Here is a 9,775-nt window from a genome sequence, read left to right as displayed (position 1 = left end):
ACTACGCGAAGCCGGCGGCTCGCGCCCCGACTCTCTGCCGCGCCCCGCCCCGTCCCGGCCTACGGAACCGCGGCGCCCGCCCTCTCGGGGGCGGTGTGCCGGCTCCTTCCCGCCCACTCCGCCCCGCCCACTCCGTTGCTGGCGCGTCCACTGCTTCGCCCGCGCGAGCGCGCCCTAGGGCGGCTTCTGCAGCTTGATGCCGACTGGGCTTTCCCTAGGCTCTTCTCTCCCGCTGCACGAGGCACCCCCGGCCAGCAGCATTGCAGACCTGGGCCGAGCTCCGCCGGCGGCCGAGGCTCGGGACCCTGGGTCGGGCTCAGAGGTTGCACTTCAAATATCCGGCTTTGTTGTTATCGGGCGCCCCAGAAAAAGGCACTGAGTTCGGGCACCGGCCCGAGCTAATCTCAAAATCCAACTTCCAATGCCCTGTTGCAGCCTTCCAGCCTGACGTTGCCTAAGCGGCCAGGCCCTCCTCCAGGACACGATCCCGGGCACGAGGGTTTCCAATTGTCTTCTCCCTTCGCTGCTTTTAATGGTGTGGAGTCTTGGAGGAAAACGGACCCTAGAGTACAATAATCCATGTGGTTTACAGATCTCTAAGCACCTTAGAGACAGTGTGTATTGTAAAAAGCAAGTTCAAACTCAGAATGTAAAGAAGCAGTTGATACTGAAATCCTCTAGAATTCGGATAGGCTGTGCTACCCAATACAGTAACCACTAGTAGCTAATTGAGCGCTTGAAATGTAGCTCGTTTGGAGTTACGTGTCGTGAGTGTAAACATACAGACGTCGAAGATCATCTCATTAGTAAATTGCACATTGATTACCTGGTGAGACGATATTTTCGACATACTGAGTTAAATAACACTAACTTCACTTTAAAAAAACTTAGATGTGGCTAGATGCTAGAACAATTTAAATATACTGCCCTAATATACAAAGAAGTGTCTCTGGTTAGTAAAGTAACTTAGTATTTATCTTCATTTTAAATTATGGCTATACTAGCACTAAATGTTTCTGTTTATTTCTTTAGCCTAGATGAGTTTATATTGTCTTGTCTAGATTCTTTTATGTTTAAACAATGTTTATTATTTCAAGTGTTTCCTTTTAAATAATCCATGACCTCCCTTGAGAGATTTCAGAATTGAAGTCAAATTTGAAAACTTTATTTTATTATTGCTATTTATTATAGTTAACAGTGAGTGAATGAGCTACCTCAGTCTACAATTGAATGATAAATCTACAATTAGAAAACAGTTTAATGTCTGTATCGAAAACCAAAGGGTTACTGATTCACAGTAACCCTTTGTTATCAAGCATGAAGATACAGCCAAAGAACAATGCTTTAGAAAACAGGAATTGCCATTGTTGAGGGCTGGCCTGGTTGCCTGGTGGTTAAGGAGCTGGATTTCACATGGCCAACTGTGCTGTTGGAATCCTGGCAAAACACACTCAGATACGTGTGCCTGTGTGCCCAGAATCCCAAAAGGATGGAGAAACAGCAGTGTGACTATGCCCCATTGGAACGTGCTTTGTCTCTCTGCCTTTCTCTGGACACCAAACACACCCTCTGGGAAAGTTCATAAAAAGGGGATATTCTCATTGTTGAGACTCACCAGATGATAAAATTATAGCAGAATAGATTCCTAACTTTGACATTGCATTACAAATGGAACTTTTAAAATGTCACTATTAGAATAAAGCTTAAGACATTAAAAAAACAACTTTGAAAAATTTTTAAAAGAATTATTTATTTAATTGTATTATTCTTCATTTTGACCAGAGAAAGAGAGAGAAAGCAAGCTGCCAGGTCCAGGACTGGAACTGTGGTCGGCCATGTGGGGGTCCAGCGCCTTGACCACCATGCTACCTGCCAGCCCCCACATGTTGACGCATTTTAACAGTTTGAAATGAGAATGCATTTCACAGTTAATGACAGATTTCTTTTCTTAGTTGAATGTAAAATAGGGCTACACATTATAAGTAATATCCTCTTAAATGAGATGAACTATGGGACCAGCAAATGGCATAATGGTTATATCACTGGACTCCCATGTAGTCGACCATGGTTTGAGTCCTAGACCCAGTGGCTAAAAACTCATGCCGCGTGTGTGTGTATGTATGCCCAAAATCCCAAGGAGGAGAACAGAGGAGAAGGGATTGTGGTGTGGCCATCCCCCTGGGATGATTTCTTGCTTTCTGTCTCTCTGTCTCTGTCTCTCCTGCAAACACACATGCCCTATAACAAAAATCTCTCAAAAAAAAATTAAACAAACTACATCAGTTTAAGCATTTTGTTATAACCTGCCTTCTTCCAAAATGTTTTCTAGAACCTTACAACAAATTATTTTATAGAGTATGAGCAATAACACAGAAAAGGAGGCATAAGAAAGGTGAAAGTAAATATTCTTAACAGTTAACAGAATTGCTGTAATTAAGCATAATCAGGAGATTAAAGATCAGCTGTATAATATTTGACCTTAGTTAAACCAAACCTGGTTTTAAAGAAACAGCATTCAGGGACAAACAGTTAGCATAATGGTTACTGTGCTAGACTCCCATGTAGTCAACGGTAGTTTGAGTCCCAGACCTGGTGGCTTAAACTCACACCGGGCGCGTGTGCGTGCGCGTGCCCAAGATCCTGAGAGGAGAATGGAGGAGAAGGGGTTGGGACGTGGCCATCCCCCCTGGGGGGTGATTTGTTGCTTCTGTCTCTCTGTCTCTCTCTGTCTTTCTGGCGAGCGCACGTGCCCTATAGCAAAATCCTCTCCAAAAGAAAAAAAAAAAAGGAACAGCATTGGAAGATGCAGTCCTACCATCCTGTAGGTTGCGTACCTTCCAAGATCTAAATTTCTCCCACACAGCATGGTTGCACGGGGGTCTAGTGCAGACCCTGATCTTACTTTTGACAGTTAATTTTTAGTTTGTTTGGGTTGGTTCTTTAGGGGCCCTCTCTCTTTTAGAAAAACAATTCCACCAAGTTCAATACTTCTTTCTCTGGTGACTATCCTGTAACAACTAGAATTCATATGTTCCCCCCTCCCTTTTAAGGTTTTTGCCACAGGGCGCAGGTGCACTTTGAAATAAGACAGAGAGACTTTGAGAAAGAAACTGAGAAATCACCCCCGGGTGAGGGTGAGTGTGGGGATGACCACACTGCAATCCCTACTCCTCCATTCTGCTTCTGGGATTCTGGGTACACACATGCCCAGTGTGATTTCTTCCCTTTAAAGAGATTTTCACTATAGAGCACATGCGCTCCCTAGAGAGACAGAGAGAGACACAGTGAGAAATCACCCCCCAAGGGGATGGCCACACTGCAAGCCCTTCTCTATTCTCCTCTTGGGATTTTGGGCACATGCCTTACACACACCCTGAGTTTCAAGCCGCCAGGTCTGAGACTTGCGCCACATTCAGCCATATGAGTCCAGCAACTTAACCACTATGCCACCTGCTGGCCCCTAGAATTCACACTTTTTAAGGAGCGATGATTGTAGAGGCAAACAAAATCTAATTTTGACTCTGATGTAATGACTGTAGATAGCTTATCAAATATTAATGAGAAAATATGAGGGGGCCGGCAAGTGGCATAGGGGTTAAGGCATGACAGAGTTTACCCCAAATGCCTATATTTAAGTGTTCATGTTACAATATTAAAAGTTATCACGTTTTGGGGACCAGCAGGTGGCATGGTGGTTAAGGTGCTGGACGCTCCCACATGGCCGACTACAGTTCAAGTCACCGACCTGGTGGCTCACTTTCCCTCTCTTTCTTTCCTCTCTCTCTGTGGTCAAATCAAAATAAAATTAAATAAATAATTCTTTTAAAAAAAATTACCACATTCTGAATGATTGGGATTTTTTATTTAGATTTTTGCCTAAGAAAAACATTTTTAATAAGATTTCTAGATAGGGGCCAGCAGGTGGTGTGGTGGATAAGAGCACTGGATTCCCACATGGCCAACCATGGTTCAAGTCCTGGACCTGGTGGCTTGCTTTCTCACTTTCTCTTTCTCTCTCTCTCTCTCGTCAAATAAAGGGAAAAAAAAAAAACAACAATAACAAATGGAAATAAATAAATAGATAATTATTTAAAATAAAAATAAGATTTCTAGATAAATAAAGTTAAAACCTGACATGGGAAAGTTATGCACTGAAAAAAAAAGACTGAAAGAAATTATACCAGATGATTACGAGTATCCTGGAGGAATAAAATGGATTGATTTTTTAAAATCTGCCTTTTTGTATGAGCAGTATGGTTCTTATGACAAGAAAAATGATCATTTTTTCATATAACAAGAGTTTGTCATTGATTAAAACCAGGAAGGGTGGGGCCAGCAGTTAGTATGATGGCTGTGTTGCTGGACTCCCATGTAGTTGACTGTGGTTCGAGTCTTGTACCCAGTGGCTTAAACTCACACCGGGCATGTGTGCGTGTGTGCCCAAGATCCCGAGAGGAGAATGGAGGAGAAGGGATTGCGGTGTGGCCATCCTCCCTGGGGGGGTGATTTCTCGCTTTCTGTCTCTCTGTCTCTCTCTATCTTTTTGGGGAGTGCACACGCCCTATAGCAAAAACCTCTCCAAAAAAAGAAAAAAACACCTTGAAGGAACTGATCTTGGCTGGCTGCAGGGTCAGGGAGAATCGTGGTTTAGTGACCCTGTTGAGGCTGGCTCTCTCTTGTTCTCTGAATAAAATACAGTTTTGAAAACAGCTAGTGAGTAGGGCAGTCACTCTGGATGGCGATTTAACAGTTTTTTTTACAAAACTCAACATACTCTTACCATATATGATCCAGCAAGGGCATACCTGATTATTTACCCAAGTGAGTTGAAAACATGTCTACACAAACACACACACACACACACACACACACACACACACACACACACACACACACACACACACACACATACACACACACACACACAGTGCACACAAGTGTTTTTAGCAACTTTATCCAAAATTGCTAAAATTTGGAAGCAACAAAGATGTCTTTTAGCAGGTTAGTGGTTATATAAACCGTGTTCATCCAGACAATGGCATATTACTAAGCAATAAGAAGAAACGAGCTATGAAGTCGTAAAAAAGAAATGGTAAGGGCTAGCAGTTGGCTTAATGGTTGAGGCAGAGGATCCCACGTGGCCAATTCTGTAGTTCGAGTCCCAGACCCAGTGACTTGAAATAGATGCTGGGCACATATGCATGCATGCCCAAAATCCCAAGAGGAGCATGGAGAAGTGATTCTGGCCATTCCTCCTGGGGTGTGATTTCTCGCCTTCTCTCTCTCTGTCTCTCTCCAGTGAGCACATGTGCCTTCTGAAAAAAATTTTAAAAAAAAAAAAAAAATGGAGAAAACTTAAATGCATATTACTAAGTGAAAAAAGCCCACCTGAAACGTCTACATCCTGTGTGATTTCAACCACAATACTTTGAAAAAGGCAAAAGTATGGAGATAGTAAGGAGATGAGTGGTTGCCGGAGGTAGAAAGGAGGGAGGGATAAATAGGGGGAAGGCAGAGGATTTTTAGGGGAGTGAAACTTTCCTGCATGGTCCTATAACGGTGGCTAAGACGTCATACGTCCGTCAGACTCCATAGAAAGTACGCCACCGAGAGTAAACTGTAGTGTCATGTGTGTAATCGTAGGGGTGGGTGCAAGGGGTGTATGGGGACTCTCTCTACCTTTGTTTGGTTTTGCTCTAAAAATAAAGTCTATTTGTTTAAACTAATGAAAGTTCCATTGAACTATATATTATATTGCCATGGTTTGGATAATTGTTCGTTCCCCGTGTTGGAATTTGGTCCTCAGTGTAATGCTTTTAGGAGGCAGTGAGATCTTTAAGAGGTAGGACTAGTAGGTGGTGTTTGGCTCATGGAAACATTACTCTCATGAATGGAATAATGCTGTCTTTTGAGAAAGAATGAGGACTTACTCTCAGGAGAAGGGGTAAGTTCCCACTGGGGTTTGTGCCTCAAAGATGGCTGCCGGCAGGTTGCACTCTACATGTACCATGTTGTAACATACAGCCAAGTCCTGGTCTCATGCTCTTAGACTTTCCATCACCAGAATTGTGAGCCAAATAAATCTCTATTTTTATAAATCTCAGACATTACTGTTTAGCAACAGAATACTGAGCTAAGCTATGTGTGTGTGTGTGTGAATATGTGTATAATATATTGTAAGACATATAACACAATATATAAATATGTTATATATAAATACTATATATGAAAACTATATAAGTAATTAAAAATGTTAAAAGTGTCTGAGTAAGTAAAATAGTTTGCCATCAGATCTCAGGGATTTGCACCTTGTAGGCATCCAAGTATTTGTTGAGTTAAGTGAATAAATAACCTACATTGACAGAAGTCACTAGAAAAATTGCTTAGCTTTCTCCTTGCCACTAAATATTTTTAAAATGGCTTTGTGCATGCGTGTGAAAAATTCACATGAACTATCATGACCTTTTTCCTCATCTTACAAAATTAAGCCACAAAATTAGAATAGTCATTTATTAGTTCACCTAATCACGACCTTAGTGCTTTTTTATTGAGCTTTATTTACTTATTTAAATTTGGCTAGAGAGGGACAGAGAGAGAGAGAAAGTGAGAAAGCAAACCACCAGGTCTGGGACTCAAACCGTGTTGGCCATATGGGAGTCCAGCACCCTAAACCACCATGCCACCTGCTGGCCCCCATCACTGCCTTTGTTTTAAAGTTTCATTTATTTTTATCCTTAGAAGAATTTTTTATTTTATTTTATTTTTCTAAATTTGACCCGAGAGACAAAGAGGGAAAGTGAGAAGGCAAGTCAGTAGATCTGGGACACAAACCATGGTCAGCCATGTGGATAATGGTTTGTCCCCCATGTGCTGGAATTTCCAGCACCTCAACCACCATGCCACTTGCTGGCCACTCTAATCACAACCTTAAGACCTGCTCCAAAGTCCATGCTCTGTTTGACAGCGTCAACAGCATGATTTTCATTTCAATATTGTATATACTTTCCATTATTATCATTATTATAAAGCTTTTTTCATAAAAACGTTTTAAAGATAAAAATCCAGTTCCATATGGTTATTGTGTTATTTTAAAGATAGATATAATTCAATTAGCTATATAAAAGCTTTAAAAATAAGGCTTAAAAAAAGGTGATCTTCCAGAAATTGAGTAAATTTGGTTTAAAAAAAAAAAAAGTCAGAGTCCATTGACCTGAAAGGTGTGGGACTAATGCCTGGAAAAACAATATTTCGTGTCTATTCCTTTATAAGCATGTCTGGAATTATTGATAGTAGGAAAAACTACCTTGTTTTTTGTACTTATCAGCCCAGTTCAGTAACTTACATTGGTTTGTTATCTACGAAATGGTAACTTTACAAAAGTCTTCAGATCCCAATAAAATATATTACTATGAATAGCCTTCACATGATACCAAGGTTCCAGGTACGTTGTTAGTTCAGGGCCTGATACTGTTGATAAACCACTGTATAGTGTGTTTGTATATGTGGATGTGGCCCAGGGGAGTGTCTAGAGTTTACCAGAGTTCATGTCATTCTCAGCTGTTTTGCTAACTCATAATCAAATGCCTAGTTGTCACACACTGATTTTTCTTCTAAAAGTTCATATTTGATTTTGTTTCACCTATCAGTTTGCCAGATTGAAGTACTAACATTCATTCTTTTTTTTTCCTTTTTTTTTTTTTTTTTGAATGTTTTTGCTATAGGGTGCATGCGCTCATCAGAGACACAGAGACAGAGAGACAGAAAGCAAGAAATCATCCCCCAGGAGGGATGGCCACGCCACCATCCCTTCTCCTCCATTCTCCTCTCAGGATCTTGGGCACGCATGCACACACGCCCGGTGTGAGTTTAAGCCACTGGGTCCGAGACTCGAACCTCTGTCGACCACATGGGAGTTCAGCAACATAGCCATTACGCTAACTGCTGGTCCTTCATTCTTAACAAAAGCAAAATTTAAAGTTTCCACGTAGGGCTCATGTAAATATTAACTATGTCCTTTAAGTATTTTTCTTTTCATACAGATAAGACTCAACTTAGTTTTCTGAAGTTCCTCATATTAAAATCATTACCTAGGCTGTGTGTGTGTGTGTGTGTGTGTGTGTGGTGTGTGATGTGTGTAATGAATGTGTAACAAATTTGTTCAGTTTATTGTAGGAGGGGGAGAGAGAGAGAGCGAGCAAGATGTGGTTATGGGGGGAAACGCTAGTATTTACTGTACACAGAACATAAGCAAGTGCCAAGAAAATTTTTAAATATTAATTTGATTTCCACAACAGTCATGCAACATGTAATTGGAAGCCAAGAAGATTAAGGTAACTACCCAGTTGACACATCTGGTAAGTGTGGCGCAGGTCTGCCATTCTCCCAAGCCAATGCTATTCGTATAAGCAAATACAATAGTAAGTTAATTTAAACAATGTATAGTAGATGTTTGATTCTCAAAACTCAGTTTGCAAAGTAGGTATTTGCCTAGCATTATTTAGTTTGGTAACCAATGTTACACTGAAGTTAATATTAGTGTTTGAGATTTAGGAAACTATATTAAAAATAAGCTTACTACTATTATTATTGCTAAGATGCATTGGAATTTTAACATCTTGCTCTTTCCTTTTAGCACATAATTTGCTTCAGTTAAAAAGGATTTCATAAAATATACCATCACTTTAGAAAAATTTATTTAAGAGAGTAAGCAACAAGTAGAATTCAGAAGTATCTTTTTTCCCCTCATAAAATAATTCAGGAAAAAGCCAATAAAAACTGTTTCTTATTGTATTATTTCTTGGGCTCACAAACAATGTAATTAAAATATGAAGGGGGCCAGCATGAACTTCCACATGGCCAACTGCTATTTGCATCCTTGACCTGGCAGCTTGGAAAACATGCCAGGCACATGTGTGTGCCAGCCCACAATCCCAGGAAGAGGCCAATGGAGAAGGGACTGACACATGACCATCCCTCCAGGGTGGTGATTTCTCAGTTTTCTTCTCACTGTCTCTCTGGCAAAAACCTTAAAACAAAATGAAATGATAATTCATATGGCTGACCCTGTAGCCTAGTGGTTAAGGGAGTCAGATCCTACATGGCCCACATGGCCAATCGTGGTTCAAATTCCAGCCCCTGGAGGCTTGAAAAACATACCAGGCACATGTATGTGCATGCCCTAAATCATGACAGAATAGAGAAATGGAGAAGAAGAGATTGCAGTGATCATACCTCACTGAGATTGCAGTGATCATACTTTCTCTCTCGGATGAGCGCATGTGCCTTCTGATAATTACAAAAAAAGAAAAAAAGAAAAACAAAACAAAACAAAACAAAAGGAAAATGTGTGTAACTGACTAAGGAAGATGACTGTTTAGATAAACTGAATCTCCTAAGTTTGGAATCTTTACAATGTATCTTTTATCTTAAGAATGCTTTGTTTTCAGAGACAATGTAGACTATTAGTTATAAATATATATACTGTGAAAATCATACTGGCTGGGTTTGAATTTCAGTTCAACCATTTCCTAGCTCTGTGATCTGACCAAGTCATGTAACATCTTTTGTCTCAGTTTTCTTGTCTATAAAACGAGCTACGGTGAGGATTAAACTATTTAACATATGTACCAGCTCCAGGCACATGTATATTCTATGAAAGTTTTTATTATTATTCCTTAAAATAGAAAGTTCTGGTGGGAATTCTTTCTTTTCTTGCTCCCTGGCCATCTTGGCAGCTGCTCCTGGTTGGGGGCCATCCTGCACCTAAGGCAGGAAG

This window comes from Tupaia chinensis, unplaced genomic scaffold (assembly GCF_000334495.1).
Source record: "Tupaia chinensis unplaced genomic scaffold, TupChi_1.0 Scaffold000081_1, whole genome shotgun sequence".
In the NCBI taxonomy this organism is placed as follows: Eukaryota; Metazoa; Chordata; class Mammalia; order Scandentia; family Tupaiidae; genus Tupaia; species Tupaia belangeri.
The sequence above is the reverse complement of the archived record's forward strand: the minus strand, read 5'-3'. Positions refer to the sequence as shown.